This window comes from Pinus tabuliformis, chromosome Q (assembly GCF_031772625.1).
Source record: "Pinus tabuliformis cultivar Carrire ecotype Pingquan chromosome Q, CPIR1, whole genome shotgun sequence".
Taxonomy (NCBI): domain Eukaryota; kingdom Viridiplantae; phylum Streptophyta; class Pinopsida; order Pinales; family Pinaceae; genus Pinus; species Pinus tabuliformis.
The window spans coordinates 538,343,684-538,361,160 of NC_142296.1; the positions used below are offsets into that span (position 1 = coordinate 538,343,684).

A 17,477-nucleotide genomic window follows, 5' to 3' on the forward strand; every position below is an offset into this window, starting at 1 on the left:
GTTCGACGCCAAGTCCTTTATTCACACCACGTGAATTGTACTACAGTACCTTGAGGGTCATTATCATTATCGGTGATTCCTCTCGCGCTTGTTAACAGTTTACATCATTGACTGGTAATCAAGCGATGTCTTTCCATGTTCGACTTCAGAACATTTCTCACATGGATCGACTTGTACTTCGAGTGAAGATCGGACGAGATTGAAGACCCTGAATCTAGTTTCATCCATCCGGGCTGTGATATATATTCAGGGAAATAAAGACATTAAATGTACATCATTTCTGCACAGATAATCATCCACTCAAAAGGATGATGGCTCTATCAGAATCATTAGTCTACACTCAGACGATTGTCTGTCCTATGTACATGAAAATGAATTTATAAAGCTAAGCATGGGAATGCCTGCCTCAGCTAGATCATGAAAATAGTATGAAGATAATGTATTGTATTGTATCTTATTACAAGTCTCCTCCCAGCATTGAAAGAACTTCGGATCCTCATAATAAAGCATTTCACCCGACACCAAAAGATTAACGGCCTCATACTTTAGGGGGCAACTGTTATAGACATTTTTGGGCCCTACAACCCCAAGCATGAAATGTCCATAAACCAAGGGCTCCTAAGTCCCTAAAAGTGTTGTTCTAACCCCTAAAGGAACAAGTTCAACAGATTACAGCTTCTCCCAGAAGTTCTCCATGAGAAACTGCTCAGAATTGGTCAAAACAGGATCATTGCAGCTGCTCCACTGGCTAAGTGCGTTGCATCTCACCTAAATACACTGTGAGGGTGCATTGCATTTCAAAAGTCCCTTCTGTGGGGTACGATGGGTGAGAAATGACAAATGGCAGTGTCATTCCGCGAGGTGGAGAGGTAATGGAAGCTTCCAGAATCTTCTCCTGTGACACTTGCCTCATTGAATTCGACCAAGGATGAGTAAGAGACCATCAGTCTCCAAGTGGAGGCAAGAACTATCAGAGAGAAGACACTAATCAAATCACAAGTTGACTCATCCCCCTTACAGATATCTATATATGGATCCCTCATCCCAGAGATCCAGAGGGTGGAATTTTGCATATTGTAAGGAATTGTTGTTGGTTTCTTGAGACAAACATCAGATTGTTGGGTGATCTAAGCTTTGTTTGAGGTGAAGAGGGGCTTCTTTACTGGGAGGTTGATGCTGGGTCGGAACAACTGGTTGTAACTCCTCTTGGCTCTTTTCTTGTTTATCAATAAAAGCTATTTGAGTTTTGCTCCATGCTTTTGTATCATTAATGCTTGTTACATTTGTATGGTCAATTTACATCTGATCCTAGATTGTTTATGATTATAGATCCATGTCTTTGTATACTGCTATGCTTCTGTGATCTTACAGGTACTTTGTGAAGCTGGGCGTGCAAGGGAGCAGGTAGCTGAGGACTATCAAAGAAGAGAGGGATCGAATCAAGAAATTAGCGCAAGACAGAGGTTGGTCTTTCTGTTCCTCTCTATCTATAATTCATAAAGGAAAAACAAAAGTAGCTTTTCTCTGTTTGTTTCTAAGGCAGCTGTCACACCTTAGTGGGATAGAGCAGTTCTATATAGACACTTTTCCCTGTAACACCTTCGGACCCGAAACATAATAAATACACTACCTAATTGCATTTTGGGTTCGTTTGGAAGGTTAACAGTCTTGCTGTTTGCCATGTGAAAATCATTAGATTACTACGATTTCATCAACCCGCCCACTCTTTAAATAAGCACTTGTCACAAAAAATTGAAGGGCCACATTTAATGTATGTCTGATACATTCGAAGATTAGTCCTGTAAGTAATTTCCCTCCCAAAAACCATAGGATTTTAGTGTTCTGGGTGCATTTTCCCGCCTGAAGACCAGAGTAAAACTTCATCCTGCTCGTACTTCTTCCCTGTGTAGACCAAAACTCCTCTATTTTCATCAAGCTTCACCCTGCTTATTTCCCCTGCTCTAATAATATTCCCTGTCTAAGGTCGCCTATCTGTGACACTCTTCCCGCAGTCATCCTTGGGGAGTCCCTATCCAGTCATATCTTTTATTGCTTTTGGAATAGAGTACGCCTTCATTTGCCAAAATATCCGCTAATTTGTTGGTTGTTCGTCGCACATGAATGAAACTAAGGGTTCTCATTGTGCACAGGTGGGATTGAATAAGTTGATAGACTTGCAGTAACCTCCAGTGTTTCGACACTTTGTCTGGTGTTGAGCCATTGCAAATTTTCTTGACCAAATTGATTATCAGTTCAGAATCAACTTCAATTATGGTGTTATGTAAATTGGAGTCTCTTAAGATTTCTAGGCATTGCTCAAGGGCCATGAGCTCTGCCATATTATTTGTGGCCTTCCCCAAATGACTGTGAAAGATGGCTTTTATGAAACCCTGTTCATCTCTTATTACTCCTCCATAACCAGCCATGCCAGGGTTTCCTTTTGAGGCTCCATCTATATTGCATTTCATAAAACCATGGGGGGGAGGTTGCCAGAAGTCCTTATCAGTTGTTATATGACTTACCATCTTGCTTATGCCCTGGGGGAAGAGCCCTTGTAGGCCCAATGCAGAAGTATCTGCACATACTGATCTTGAGGTTGGTTCTTAGGGGGGTTTTTTATAAGGGTTCATACAGTCTCTTTGAGTTGTCTTATAATCTGGGTCATGATGCTCTGGGATGTACCAATCCTGTTCTTGAAGATCCTGTTGTTGCGTTCTTTCCAGACATCCCAGATTAGAAAGCCTGGAACCAAAGCCCAAGCTTTGTTGATTATTTCATTTTCAGAGAAATTTCTCCTCCAATTCCTCAATGTCCTGTTGATGCTACCAATGTCCCTGTCAGTTTGTCTGAAGATTGAAGCCACCCAATTCCACAAGGTGGAGGTGAATGGGCAGAGGTTGAGAAGGTGTTCCATAGTTTCTTCTTGTGATTCACACAGCTGGCATCTAGATGGACAAATTACACCTCTCTTACGAAGGTTTTCCCAAGTTAGAATTTTTTTGTGTTGCACCAACCACATGAACAGTTTGATTTTCATCCAATTCTAGTTCTGCCATAGGTCCTTCCATACCATATCAGGGTTTGGAAAGTCAAGCCCAAGGGCTACTCACTTGGCCTCTTTGAGGTTAAAGTTTCCTTCATTATTTTTACCCCATCTCAGTTGGTCTGAAGATGTTGATGTCATAATTTTTCTCTATTCCAAGATGTATGTAAGAGCTTCTGCCTGGGCCTTCAACGGAGAGTCATCACTGTAAATCAGGTTCTTCCATATTCTCCATTTTCCATCGCTTCTATCCTGATCCTAGAAGTCATTTACCCTAAGTAACCCTTTGTCGTCAATATCCTTCTTAAGATTGTCAAATTCTTCTCTTAATAGTTTAGGTCCCTGTTGCCAATTATCTTCCCAAAACCAAGCAAGGTTTCCATCTCTTATTTCCCAAAAACTATGTTTTTGAACAATGGCTCTATTCTCCCAAGCTTTGCTCCAAATGTGGGAGGCTTTGATGAGCCCATACATTCTAATGTGCTCCGTTTCTTGCCAATTGTTTGCATATTTGTGTTTCCATACTTTGGCCCAAGGGGAAACTGATTCCTTAAGCCATCTCCACCATAGTTTTCCCCCAAAACTTTGTTGAGGGTTTCTAGGTCATCAAGTCCCAAGCCTCCATGTGTCTTAGGCTTACAGATCTTTTCCCAGGCTACCAAAGTCCATTTCTTTTTTTCTTCCCTTTTGCCCCAAAGAAAATCTCTTTGGATATTTCTAATGTGTTGCACAACTCCTTTAGGAGCTGGAAGGGCTGAAAACATGAAGATGGGGACAATTTGTAGGACGACTTTTGTAAGCATTAACCTTCCTTCTAAATTCAAAGACTTGTTTTTCCATTTCCGGATTTTGTCCTGGAGTTTATTAGTAACAGGCTCCCAAACTGTCTTTCTCTGAGGTTTGTCTGTTAGAGGAACTCCCAAATAGTTGGAGGGTAGCAGTTCTCTTTGAAAACCTAGAATTTTGGTGAGGTTTCTCTGAATAGCAATATCAGTATTGAAAGATAAAATATTTGATTTGGTAAGGCTTACCTCATTACCCGTAGCCATAGCAAATTCGTTCAGGATTTGTTTGAAGGCATGAGCTTCCTTGACCATAGGTGTACCCTGCAGCATGGTGTCGTCCACAAATTGTTGATGAGTCAAAGCATCCCCATTCAAGGTGAGTTTTAGACCCTGAATTTTGCCTTCTGCTTTGGCAGATTTGATCACATTGCCCAGCCCTTCCATCATGAGAATAAAGAGGAAGGGTGAGAGCGGATCGCCTTGTCTGAGTCCTCTTGAAGGCTTAAATGATTTGAATGGTGATCCATTTAGCAGTATTGAAGAACTATGGCCATTACCCATCTTATCGAGTTGTGGTCAAAGCTATACGATATTAATACTTCCCTGATGTATGCCTAGCTTAGCTTATCATATGCCTTCTCTAGGTCAAGTTGTATAATCATACCTACCTGCTTATTGCTCTTAAGTGAGTGGACCACCTCATGAGCTTGAATGCTGTTATTTAGAATTTTCCTACCTCACATATACAATTTTCTCCTTAGACAATAGAGTTGGAAGAAGGGGCTTGAGCCTGTTTTCAATTATTTTGGAAATAATTTTGTAAACCACATTGCATAATGCTATGGGTCTAAATCTATCTAGTGTCATAGCATTTTCCTGCTTAGGAATCAAGGCTATGAAAGAGGTGTTGAGCACCTTTAGAATAGTTTTGTTTTTCCTTGAGTCCTCCACAACATCAAGGATATCTTGCTTGACTATTTTCCAACATGCTTTGAAGAATTCAACGTTGAAACCATCCAGACCTGGAGCTTTCCCATTTTGCATCTCTTTGATGACTTCACTGACCTCCTCTTCATTCATTGGCTTGTTAATATTATAATTGTCTTCTCTTATCACAAGCTTAGGAATGTGCTTAGTGAAGTCATTGATGAATTGTGTTCTGTCTATGAGAGGCTCCTCTACTATGCCTTGATAATGTTGAACTAGGGTAGCTTCTATTTCTTTGTGGGTACTAATCTACTTTCCTTGAGTATCTTTCAGCTTTAAAATCCTGTTATGAGACCTTTGATCCATGGTAGATTTGTGAAAAAACCTTGTATTCCTTTCTCCTTCCTTTAACCATTGTACCCTCAATTTTTGTTTCTAGAAGATTTCCTCTTGCTTGCACAAGTCTTACCAATCATGTTGCAGTGAGTTAGCTTGTTTCTTACCTTCCTTAGTGAAGCCACATGTGATGAGGACCTAGTTAATTTCTTGTAGCTTCAGTTCAACTACTTTTTTGGCTTCGAAGATATTGCCAAACTCATTCTTATTCCAATCTTTAAGCCCGAGTTTGATGTGTTTCAATCTCTGATGCAGAAGGAACATTTTAGTACCCTGAACATGCAAATCTTCTGTCCACCATTTTTCAATATTATTGATGAATTCGGGATGGATAAGCCAAATGTTTTCAAACTTGAAAGGTTTGTTCCTCATAGTTCCTATAAAGGGAACTTCTAGTTGAATAGGCTAGTGATCCGAGCCTCCAAAAGGGAGGATCATAGCTGACAAGTCAATGCCTGTGAGGATGAGGTCCTCAGAGATAATGAATCTATCTAGTTTAGAGGCCACTTGAGAAGCCCCTCCCCTTTTATTATTCCAGGTAAAGATACCATTATTGGTTTCTGTATCTACTAGCCTCATGTTGTTTATGAAGTTCTGAAATGCTATGGAATTTCTGCCTAGTGATTTGGTCCCACCATTTTTTCCGAGAGAAACCTGATCATATTAAAGTCCCCTCCAAAAATCCAGGGGATACCTGGATGTCTTTCTCTTAGTTCCTCCAGTGAGGTTAGAAGCCTGAATTTATCTTCAAGCTTTTGTGGACCATAGACATTTCTGATCAAATAAACTTCCTTGTACCCCGAAGGTTGGATGACCACCAATAGGTAGTTCCTAGATGCTTCAGCATCTAGGATTCGAAGTTTCTGGGGGTTCCATAGTGTGAGAATTCCTCTTGCTTCGTTTTCTGCTTTAAATTCTAGATATTCATACTTAATAAGCCATTTGCTATGCATCTCTCTTATTTTGTCTATAGAACATTTTGTTTCTTGGATAAAAACCATATCTGGCTTTTCTTCTTTCATTCTATTGCTGAGATTTCTTTGTTTCCTTTTACTTCCTAGCCCCCTAATATTCCATGTTGTGAGTTTCATCAAGAAATATTTGTAAATGAGTAACTAGTTAGGCCTTTCATCTTACCTGAGTTGATCATGAGTTTTCCACATTCTATCAGCAACTCATTCTGTTTTTTCTTCCTCTTTTCCTTCGTGGGTTCTTGGGAGCTTGTCCCACTATTGCCTCCAACATTTTAATCCCTCCGTTGTCCTGACTGTCATGGTTTATTTTGACCCCAGAACCCTTTGCCTAAGTTCTCCAAAGGAAGAGTTGTACTCTGTTAAACTCCTCTTGAGGTAGCGAATCCACTCCTTTGGTAGTTCCTTCCTCCAAGAACTTTTCTAGATCGAGTTGCTCCCTTTTCAGAATTTCCTGCAGTTCATGATCCTCCATTCCCACTTCGCTTGGTGTCATCTCTTGGTCCCTATCAAGTTCCATAGTGCTTAACTGATCCTCATTTTGTTGGCTTTTTTCAGGTCTATCCTCCATGCTTTCATCATTTTCCTTCTCTACAGGATTGTCCTTCAGTACTTGGTTCGCTCTTTGATCCCCCGCTTCTTCTTCTAATATCTTGAACCTATTATGACTACGCTGCTTTTCCTCGTAGATTTTTTTCTGGTTCTTTCTCCCTCCTTTTCCTCTGCCTCCCACTTTGGTAAAGCTTTCAGTCTCTTTCCTTGAGGTTGCTTTGATACTACTATCCATTTTATTTAAAGGGTAGTCTCTGAAGAGGTGCCCATGTTCATGCCATTTGCGACATTGGAAAGGGACATGATCGTAGTCCACCGCCTGCACCCATTATTCATCATATACTTCTAGAATTATTTCATCTGGCAGAGCCCCAGAAAGGTCCATTTCTACGCATATTTGGGCAAAGGAGGTATATTTTCTGCACAATGTGGCCTCTGATATTTTTAAAAAATGTCCTAGTTTATTTCCTATGGCTTTTAATGATTCTGGCAGCCAATAATCTAGAGGTAGGGAATAGAGTCTTATCTATACTGTCACTGATGTAAATGTTTCTCGTTCCAGGATGAAATTCATCACCCATGGCCACATATAGAGGCTTGCAGCAGCATAGAAGTATGGTCCTCCTTCAAACACCCTGTCTTTATCCTCTAGATTTTTGAACACAACTGTGAAGAAACCCTTGGATCCAAGGTGTAGATCTATTTCTCCCTTAGGTTTCCAATGGTTCTTTATCCATGCATATAAATCTTTCTTCGTTGGCCATAGCCCCATGAATTTGCATATCACTATATAAGTTTCCATGTGCTCCCTATGTGCCTGTAGTGCTGGATCACTTAAGACGACTTGAGGTGTGATGGATGTCTTAGGTTTACATGGTCCTAACTGACTTCTGGAGTTATTTTTCTGACTGTCTCCTCCTATTCACTTCTCTCTTCTAACTTCCTCCTGCATTTCTGCCTGCCCCTGTGATATGTTGTTTTCCAGTTTTCCTCTATCTATACTCCCGGTTTCTGCTTCCATTGGCTTCTTGAAACGATTTGAGACTACATGACTGTACGAGGGAGTGGAACTTCCCCCTTCATGACCCTCCATGGTTCCCAACACTAAACACCTGCTACAAACCCTAGTTCTACACGTTTACTTAGGTCATGTACCGTGGTGCACTTATCCAAATTGAGTTTTAATAATCAGTCAAATTTCCATAAAGGTTGTTGTCATCATTTCCTCTTTTGAACCCTTTTTTCTACAAGTCCCTACCAGGATGAGCATACCAAGCTGTAGGAGCATGTTTGAAACAATATAACGCCTTCTTTAACATGCAACCATAATCTTTCTTCCAATAAATAGATATCCATCAACTTATTCTATGTATACCTCTTCCTCTAATTCTCCATTCAAAAAATATGATTTTACGTCCATATGATATACTTTGATTTTCCCCAAACATGTATATGCCAAGAACATTCAAATAGCTTCCATTCTGGTAACATGAGAAAATGTCTTTTCAAAATCTATTCATTCAACCTGTGCATATCCTTTACAAACAAATATTTCTAGTAACCTGTCCATCCTCATTCAACTTCTTCCTTAAAACCCATTTTGTACTAATGACATTTATGTGCTTTGGTCATGGCACCAGTTCCCAAGTATCATTCTTTTCAACTTGATCCAACTATTCATTCATAGCTTCTATTGTTAATTTTGGTAACTCAATGACAAATTCCAACTATTGGAATAGATTCCTCTTTTTGAGGGGACCATTCTGACTATTGAAGCGTTCAATTTGGATAAGAAAAAGTGTATTTTTGAAGAAAATCCACACTTGTACAAAAGGATAGGTCGTCCCTAACAAGAAATGGACGCCCTTGGAAGCCTATAAATACAAGTGACCTCAAGGTTATTTTGACATCACCAAGCATCTTCTTCTCCTCTTCTTCATTGATTAGTTAGCACAGGTCTAAGGTTGGGCCACAAAGATTGGTTTGTATAAGTATAAAGTTGTAGGGTCCGTAGCTCACACATGTGTTTAGGGTTTTGGTTTCCAACTATAGGCTTGACACAGGAAAATTTTAGTTACAACCACAAGCACATAGGCTCATTTTTTCAGTTGGAAGCTCTCAAATGCATGCATACCTCTTCCTACATGTGGTTGAGATATAGGGTTACAATTTGACATTTACATGTAGTTGACAACATGCAGGATAAGTTGTCTCTAATTAGTGTTGATGTCGGGAACATATTTTTGAATGTTGTTGGGTTAACCTTATTGGATGATTTTTTATTGGCTCATTGTACTCTCTACTGAACATTTTATGACAATTTAATAGAAGAAGAATTTCAAAGGGTTTTCCCCATAGTGGTTTTTTTCCTAGTCACTGACCGAAATTTGGTGTGTCTTGTTGATGTGTTGATTGTCTCCTTTGTCATTGCATTTACTATTCTATATTCAATTTCTGTTGATGATTGGATATATTAATTATTGATGAAATATTACTAATTGAAGAATTGAATTGGGCTAAAGTAATTGAATCAACATAGAGCAGTGTAAAAATTAACAACTATCCAATGTTCATCGTGACTGGCGTCTTCAAAGTTTTTAGGCTCAAATGTGGCCAAGAGTGCAAGATGTCCGTATTCTAATTTTCATAGACGCTAGTTTCTTCTAGTTCATATGCATTTATCAATGTTCCAAATGATTTCATCTTAAGGATGATTCTTTTGGTACCATCTCTTGGGAGTCTTAGAAGGTGCCTGATGTTCACTTATAGTCTCTTCTTGGTTGAAAATTTTTTCCTCATTTGATTGTACTTTCTCTTGGGCTTCTTCTTTGACCCTTTCTAGTTATGTCTCTTGTGTCTCTGGTCTGCTTGAAGATGAGTTTCATTTTTCAATCTTTGGTCCACGATCTTCATCAAATGTTACATTGGTGCTTTCAAATATCTAGTTAAGTCTTTGATTATAAAATATGTATGCTTTCCTGTTGCGTGAATAACCAACAAAGATGCTTTCATCTAGCCGAAATTAAAATTTTCCCATCCTTGGGTCTTCCCTTTTGATGTAGAATTTTCTTCCAAAAACTTAAAAATGTTTTACATTTTCTGGTTTTCCTCTTTGTAGTTCATATGGAGTCTTAACACAATTTATCCTAAGTAATACTTTGTTCAAAAAGTAAACAACTATATCAACTGCCTAAACTCAAAATTTGTTTTCCAATTTTGACTCATTCAACATTGTTCTTTTGATTTCTTCTATAGTTCTATTCTTCCTTTCGACAACTCCAATTTGTTGTGGTGTCCTAGTGGTTGAGAAATGCCTTTTTATTCCATGTTCTTCATAGAAATGATTTGGATGTGAATTCTCCACCATTACAGGATCTCAAACATTTGATCTTCAAATCAGTTTCATTTTCAGCTATTTCCTTGAAGATTCTGAAACATTCAAATGCTCCAGATTTTTTCTTCAAAAATCTAACTGTTTTCATCCTAGTATAATCGTCGATCATTACCGTGAAGTACAATTCACCATCCAATTCTTAAGTCTGCATTGATCCACACATATCAGTGTGTATCAATTCCAATGGTTTTGATGTGGAATGTTGTTTTGTCTTGAATTAAAGTCCTGTCTATTTTCCATGTCTGCAATGTTTACATATAGCATTGGTTTGTTTTGAAATCAACGAAATTCTCTCACAACTTCAATTTTACGATTCTGACAAGGTTTTCGAAGTTTATATGTTCCATTTGTCTATGCCAGAGCCAAATTTTGTCTACTTTTTTCAAGAAACAACCTTTAATAGTCTCATCCAAAGTGTATATGTCATTTGGAGTCCTAGTTGTAGTAGCCACTAGTTGGCCGAATTTCTCTCTTCTTATTTCACATTTCTTTGAGTAAAAAAACAGTGTATGTCTTTAATCACACATTTGAATTACGCTCAATATACTATGTTTCATATTTTCAATGAGAATCACATCCTTTGTTGTAGAATCCTTACCTCCAAGCTTGATTGTGCTTGCTCCAATAACATTTATAGATCCATCATTTTCAAAAGACATTGTTCCATCTTTTCCTTTTTTTAGAGATATGAATTTATTCCCATCTCTGGTCATATGCACTGAGTATTCATTGTCAATATACCACACATTATTCTTACTTTGAGATTTTAGAGAAAGAGTGCATCTTTCAATTTTTCTTCTCCATACCTGAGCATTTTGATTATGTTGTGATTCCCTTGGGGGAGTGTTAACCAAAAATATTTAGCCATCTGTCCAAAGTTACTGCATTTATAACATTCTAGTTCAATGCTTAAATAACCAAACTTGTTGTAATTTTTCTTGTAATCCTCTTGTCAGTTTCTGGGATAATCATTCCTGAAATACCTTCCATGGTTTCTTCTGTTCCTACCATAGGCCTGATAATTTACAACTTTTTGCCCGAAATTTCCACATTAATAACAAACACTAAGAAATATATTTAGATACATGAAGGGGGGGGGATTATTTGTGATAATGTTCTTCATAATCCTTCATGTTGATCTTGAATCTTCTATTATGCTGGGAATCCTCTCTCCTCAATAAATCCTTTAGGCATTGTTGCATAAGTTTTATTTCCTTCTCCCTTTTTTGTTGTGGAAGAGGTTGAGCCTTTTACAAACATTTCCTTGTAGCCCAATCCTATCTTGTCACTGTGTGAATTTTGGCTACTGATGAGCTCAACTAATTCTCTGGAGTTGTTTGCACAATTTTGCTGAACATTTCTTCTTTTCTCTGCTCCTTTCATAGATAGACTATCTTTGATTCTAAATCTTCCCTTTCCTTGTTTCTTTATTCAAGTTTTCTTTGTTGAGAAATGGCAACAAGAAATTCTAGTTTAATTTTTCCTTGAATTAAAATGTGAATTAAAATAGAATTCTTTTCTCATAGCAATTTGAAAATAATTAATTAAGTTTAATTAACTTAATTAATTTAGGAAATTTGAATTGGAAGTCTTTTAGAACACATGTATATGTTCTCCCTAACTTATAGAGTTAAGGATGAGTTATGAATGAGTTGTAATTAGTTAACTTAGTTTATTGAGTTAAGTCCAGTTAAATTAGTTCCATTCAGTTTCAAGAACTAATAGTGAGTAAACAGTTAGTTGGGACACTAGTGACCTAATTAATGCTACTCTAGTTAATTGAAGATTCCACCATCAGAAACTCATGCCTGTTGATTATGAGAAAGACCTAGTTGAGACTAGAGTGCAGGGATAGTGTACTATTTGTTTTAGATTTTTATGAGCTGCACCGATAGTGCATGCATTCAGGAACTGATCCTTGAGGGATTTCTTATTTTTAGAGGCTTTATTTCCCTTTAAATAAAAGCTATTCTTCATAGGAATTACACATTGGAATAGAGACCTGGAGAGCTTGTGAATTGGCTAATATTTAGCCTTGAGCTTGCTTATGAGTTGGAGATTGAATTTGCTGAGTACTGGGATTGTTCTAGAGAGAATAAGCATTGTAATTTCATCTTGATTTTTTGGATTAATACAAAATAGATAGTGGGGTTTTGAGATGTGGCTTTCCATGGATATTTATTGTGTTATGTGCCTTTGATTCTCTTCCTCTATTGATTATTGTTTGCTCGATGTTTATGGGCTTCTATTGTAAAGAGTAGAAGTAGATTCTTGTCTCTTGCTTTAGCAAATTGCATTAGCTTGTGAATCTATAGGATTTTCTACATCGTATCAGAGCGAGATTGGTTTTGGGCTGAGAGTTTGTAGAGAATTTATGAGAATTTATGTGCAAAATGTTCAAAAAAAAATTGCAGATTTTGATTCCTTGGGAAAAGATACCCAAATTCAAAAAACAAATCGACCGAATTGGAGTTTGGATGAGGGAGATATCGCTGATTTAAAATCATCTCTCTAGAGGAGATTTCAAAGTTTTGAGTTTCTGGGTTATAGGTGAAAATAGAATTTGCGTACATACTTTAGGATCGGCAGATGGCGTTCATTGGGTTGAGGCTTGAGTATGCCTTGGAAGGCAGCTTGAATTTTATAGCCTGGAGGGATAGGGTGGAGGTTGTGCTAGAAGACAATGGCTTGAAGGAATTCATTGATCAAGAAGTCCCCAAGCCAGAAACTATGGATGCACATAACTTGGCCGAATGGAAGAAGTGTGTGGCAAAGGCAAGGCAGATAATCCTTGAGGGAGTTCAAGATCACATTGTCTCGAGTATCCATGGCAAGGAAATTCTGCATGCTACATGGAAAACATTGACGGACTTGTATCAGAATAGCAGTGATCAAAGGAAGTTGGCACTAAAGGATAAACTTCGTAAGATCAAGATGGAGAAAGGCGAGACAATTCCAAAGTACTTGAACAAGTTCACTCAATGTCGAGATGCACTTGGAAGTGTTGGAATCATAGTTTATGAGGAGGATATGATGAGCCTTTCTCTTCTTGGACTCCCAAAGAGTTGGCATAGTTATAAGGACTCTGTCAATGGTTGGGAGAAGCCTCCAAATTGGGAACAACTATGGTCGGATTTGATGCAGGATGAGATCAAGAGGAACACCAGGGGTGGATCTTCATCAAAGACTGATCATGAAGAGAACTGTGCCTTAGTGATTAAGGAAAGGAAGGGGAAAGGTAAAATTTCTCGTTCCAAATCAGATTCTTATCATGGAGGTAAGAAGAAGGACATGATGAAAGTTAAATGCTTTCATTGTCACAAGATGAGTCACTTAGCTAAAAAATTTCCATTGAAGAAGTCCAAGGAGAAGTCCTCAGGAGGAGCAGCAGGTGAGGTTTTGGCCTCCCAATTCGAATTGGACTTTTCCCTCATTGCATGCATGGTGTCTTCAATGATGGGAAGTGTCTGGTACTTAGAAAATGGAGCTTCTTTCCACATGACTGGTGACAAAGAGTTATTCAGTGAATTGGAGGAGAAAGATCTTAAGATGCATATCGAGATGGGTGATGATGGTAAGTATAGTGTTACTGGTGTGGGAACTATTACTTTTCAGAGGGAGCATGCAACTCCACTCACCTTGAAGAATGTTATGCATGTACCCAGACTGACGAAGAACTTGGTATATGTTGCCATGCTTGAGGATAGAGGCTATGATGTGATCTTTTCGAAAGGAAAGGCGTTCCTTCGACACATAGCCACAGGTCAAGTAAAGAAGATAGGGATTCGAGTTCAGAATCTCTATAAGATAGAGGTAGAGGATTGTGCTGCTTTGAGTTCAAAAGAAAAAAATATGTTGAGCCGAGACGTCAGCGAGTTGTGGCATAGGCAATTGGGCCACTTGCATGATGGGGCTTTGAAGATATTGCAACAAATCTCTACCAGACTTCCCAAAGGTACGTTTGAGCAAGTTGATACATGCAAGAGTTATACTTTGGGAAAATACACCAAGTCTTCCTTTGGAGATAGAGACAGTAGAGTAGAGTCTATTCTGGAGAGGGTCCATTTAGATGTGTGTGGACCATTCTCAACAGTATCCACCACCAAACACAGGTATTATGTTATATTTGAAGATGACTATTCTCGTAAATGCTGGATATTTTTCATGTAGAGAAAGGATCATACATTCACAAAGTTTTGTGAAGTCAAAGCATTGGTTGAGAAAACGTCAGGTAAGAAGGTTAAAGCTCTATAGAGTGATAATGGTGGAGAATATGTCTCCAATGAGTTTAAGAAATTTTGTGCAATGGAAGGGATTAAACAAGAGTTGATGGCACCTCATAACCCTCAACAAAATGGGGCTATTGAGAGGAAGAACAAGAGCATTGTAGGGGCAACAAGGGCGATGTTGCATGATCAAGGCCTACCACTACACTTGTGGGTTGAGGCATGCAACACAATGGTTTATGTTCATAACCGTAGCCCACATCGGATACTTGAGAGTAAAACACCAGAGGAAACTTATTCTAGTAAGAGGCCAGATGTTGGTCACTTCAGGATTTTTGGAACATTGATTTATTTCCATGTGACCAAAGATGCATGGAAAAATCTTAAGTCAACAACAGAGTTGGGGATCTTTATGGGGTACATTGATACTCCCCACAACTATCGGGTGTACATGCAAACTAGTCAGATGACAGTGGTTCATAGGGATGTCAAATTTGATGAGGAGAAGGCCATGCAAGTATCCCTTGAGAGGGAGCTTGAGCTACATGTGGAGGAGGAACTTTTAGTTCCTAAGGTTGAGGAGCCTCAGATTGAAGTGGAGCAGCCACATGCAGAGGTTTCAGAAGTTGAGACATCCACTCAGGCAGAGTCTTCCAGATAGGGAAGAAATCACACTAGAGAGGTTGACAGATTGTTGGATGATGCACGGAAGAATGTGGGAGCACCCCCTTCTCAAAGCAGAAATAGGAGGTCACTAGAGAGGTACACTAGATACATGGCACTTATGGGTGCATGTGTTGTGACAGAACCATCTTCCTTTCAGGAAGCAGTGCAGTAGCCAGTTTGGGTTGATGCGATGGTGGAGGAGTATGACTCCATAGTTTGAAATAGTGTTTGGGATGTGGTCCCGAGACAGGAGGATAAGTCAGCTATGAGCTCCTGTTGGCTTTATAAGGTAAATAAAGCTGCATATGGTAGAGTTGAGAAGCATAAGGCTAGATTTGTGGCCCATGGCTTGTCACAAGTAGAGGGGGTTGACTATGATGAGACCTTTACTCCTGTTGCAAGGTACTTATCTATCAGATCTATTTTGGCACTATCTGGATAGATGGGTTGGAGTATCCATCAGATGGATGTGAAGACTACCTTCCTCAATGGCATGATTTAGGAAGAGGTGTACATAGAGCATCCCGAAGGTTTTGAAACCTTGGACCATGAGTCACATGTGTGCTGACTCAAGAGAGAATTGTATGGGCTAAAGCAAGCACCATGTGCTTGGTACACCAGGATAAATAGCTACTTCACTGGGTTGGGCTTCACGAAGAGTGAAGCAGATGCCAACCTGTATCACATAATGGTGGAAGGTAATCTTTTGATAATTGTACTTTATGTAGATGATCGCATACTAATAGGTGATGAGAAGCTCATCAAATACTGCAAGGAGGACCTTGCAAGAGAGCTTGAGATGAAGGTCATGGGGCTCATGCATTACTTTCTTAGCATGGAGGTATGGTAGGGAGATGGGGAGTTGTTTTTTTCTCAAGGCAAGTATGCCAAGAGATACTTAATAGATTCTGCATGGATATCAATAAACCCATGGAGACTCCTCTAGCTGGTAAGTGGAGGAAGGAGGATTATACTTCAGGAGAAGTAGTGGAAGCTACTATTTATAGGAAGCTTGTGGGTTCCCTCATGTATTTGGTGAACACATGACCATATAAGTGTTATGCAGTTAACCAGCTTAGTCAAGCGATGGTTTGGCCTACCAAGCTGTATTGGAAGGTGGCAAAGCATGTATTGAGATACCTTAGAGGCACTATTTAGTTTGGGTTGTGGTATAGACGGACAGAGGGAGTGAGGCTTCAAGGCTTCACCGATGCAAATTGGGCGGGGAGTCCATCTGACACGAAGAGCACATCAGGAGGGATCTGTAGTATTGGGTCAGCTGTAGTTTCTTGGTACATCAGGAAACAAAGATTGGTTGCACTCAGTTCAGCAGAGGTAGAGTACATGGCTACAAGTCAAGTGACATGTGAGTATATCTGGATGAGGAAGATCCTGGTTGTTTTGTTTGCTTATGAGCTGGAGATTGAATTTGCTAAGTGCTAGAATTGTTCTAGAGAGAACAAGCATTGTAATTTCATCTTGATTTTCTGGATTAATACAAAACAGATAGTGGGGTTTTGAGCGGTGGCTTTTCCCGAATATTTATTGTGTTATGTGCCTTTTATTCTCTTCCTCTATTGATTATTGTTTGCTCGATGTTTATGGTCTTCAAATGTAACAAATAGAAGTAGATTCTTGTCACTTGCTTTAGCAAATTGCATTAGCTTGTGAATCTACAGGATTTTCTACATTCTTTTGAGATAATCTTGAATTTTTTCAACTTCTTCCAATTGTACTTTAAGGATGATAATTCCTTCCTTTGATTCTTCATTTTTCTTATTGAGGCTTCTTGAATGTTCTTCTTCTATCTTCAATTTGGCTTCAAGAGATTTGACATTTTGTTTTTCAACCTTAAGATCCTTTATAACTCTGGCCATCTCGTTTTGAAATTTAATCTCGTCCATCTTTTCTTCTTCTTCTCCAGGCACTTCCTTCCTATTGTCCCTAGCCATATATAATAATATTCCCTTATAATTTTCTTCATAACTATCACTTTATTTTCAGTTGAAGCTGAAGATTAAAAGAAATTATTAGAAAAGTGTTCGATGGTTTTTTACTCAAAGGGGGTTTTCCACCTAAAAATATTTGTGTTCATTGTTTACTATTTCTTTATGGTTATGAAATGTTGTTAAAATATTAATTAAATGCCATGAAAATATTAATAAGTTACTGATTTCTAAGAAATACTGATTCACCCCCCTTAATATTTCCAACAATTGGTATCAGAGTGGGTTCCTTTAGTAGTAGTTTAACAACTACAAGGAGGTCATGGAGTGGAATAAGATGCGAATTATTGTACTTAATGGAAAAAAATATGCATTTTGGGTTCGAAATATGGGGACATATCTTCAAGCACAAGGATTCAATGTTTGGAATGATGTATTGGCCGAATACAAGCAACCTTCAAATTATCCCTCAAACGATGATGATAGAAGGCTTTATGAGGGCAATGCTAAAGCTATGAATTCCCTTATGTTTGGGGTGACAGATTTCATAATGTCAAAATATGAACTACAA

The 17,477-nt window shown here is 38.7% G+C and overlaps 1 pseudogene; it reads right to left on the reverse strand.

Moving 5' to 3' along the window:
* The window catches only part of LOC149220570 (auxin response factor 16-like), a 106,356-nt pseudogene extending 89,444 nt beyond the window's left edge, over positions 1 to 16,912 (reverse strand).
* Positions 16,913 to 17,477: the final 565 nt, after the last annotated feature.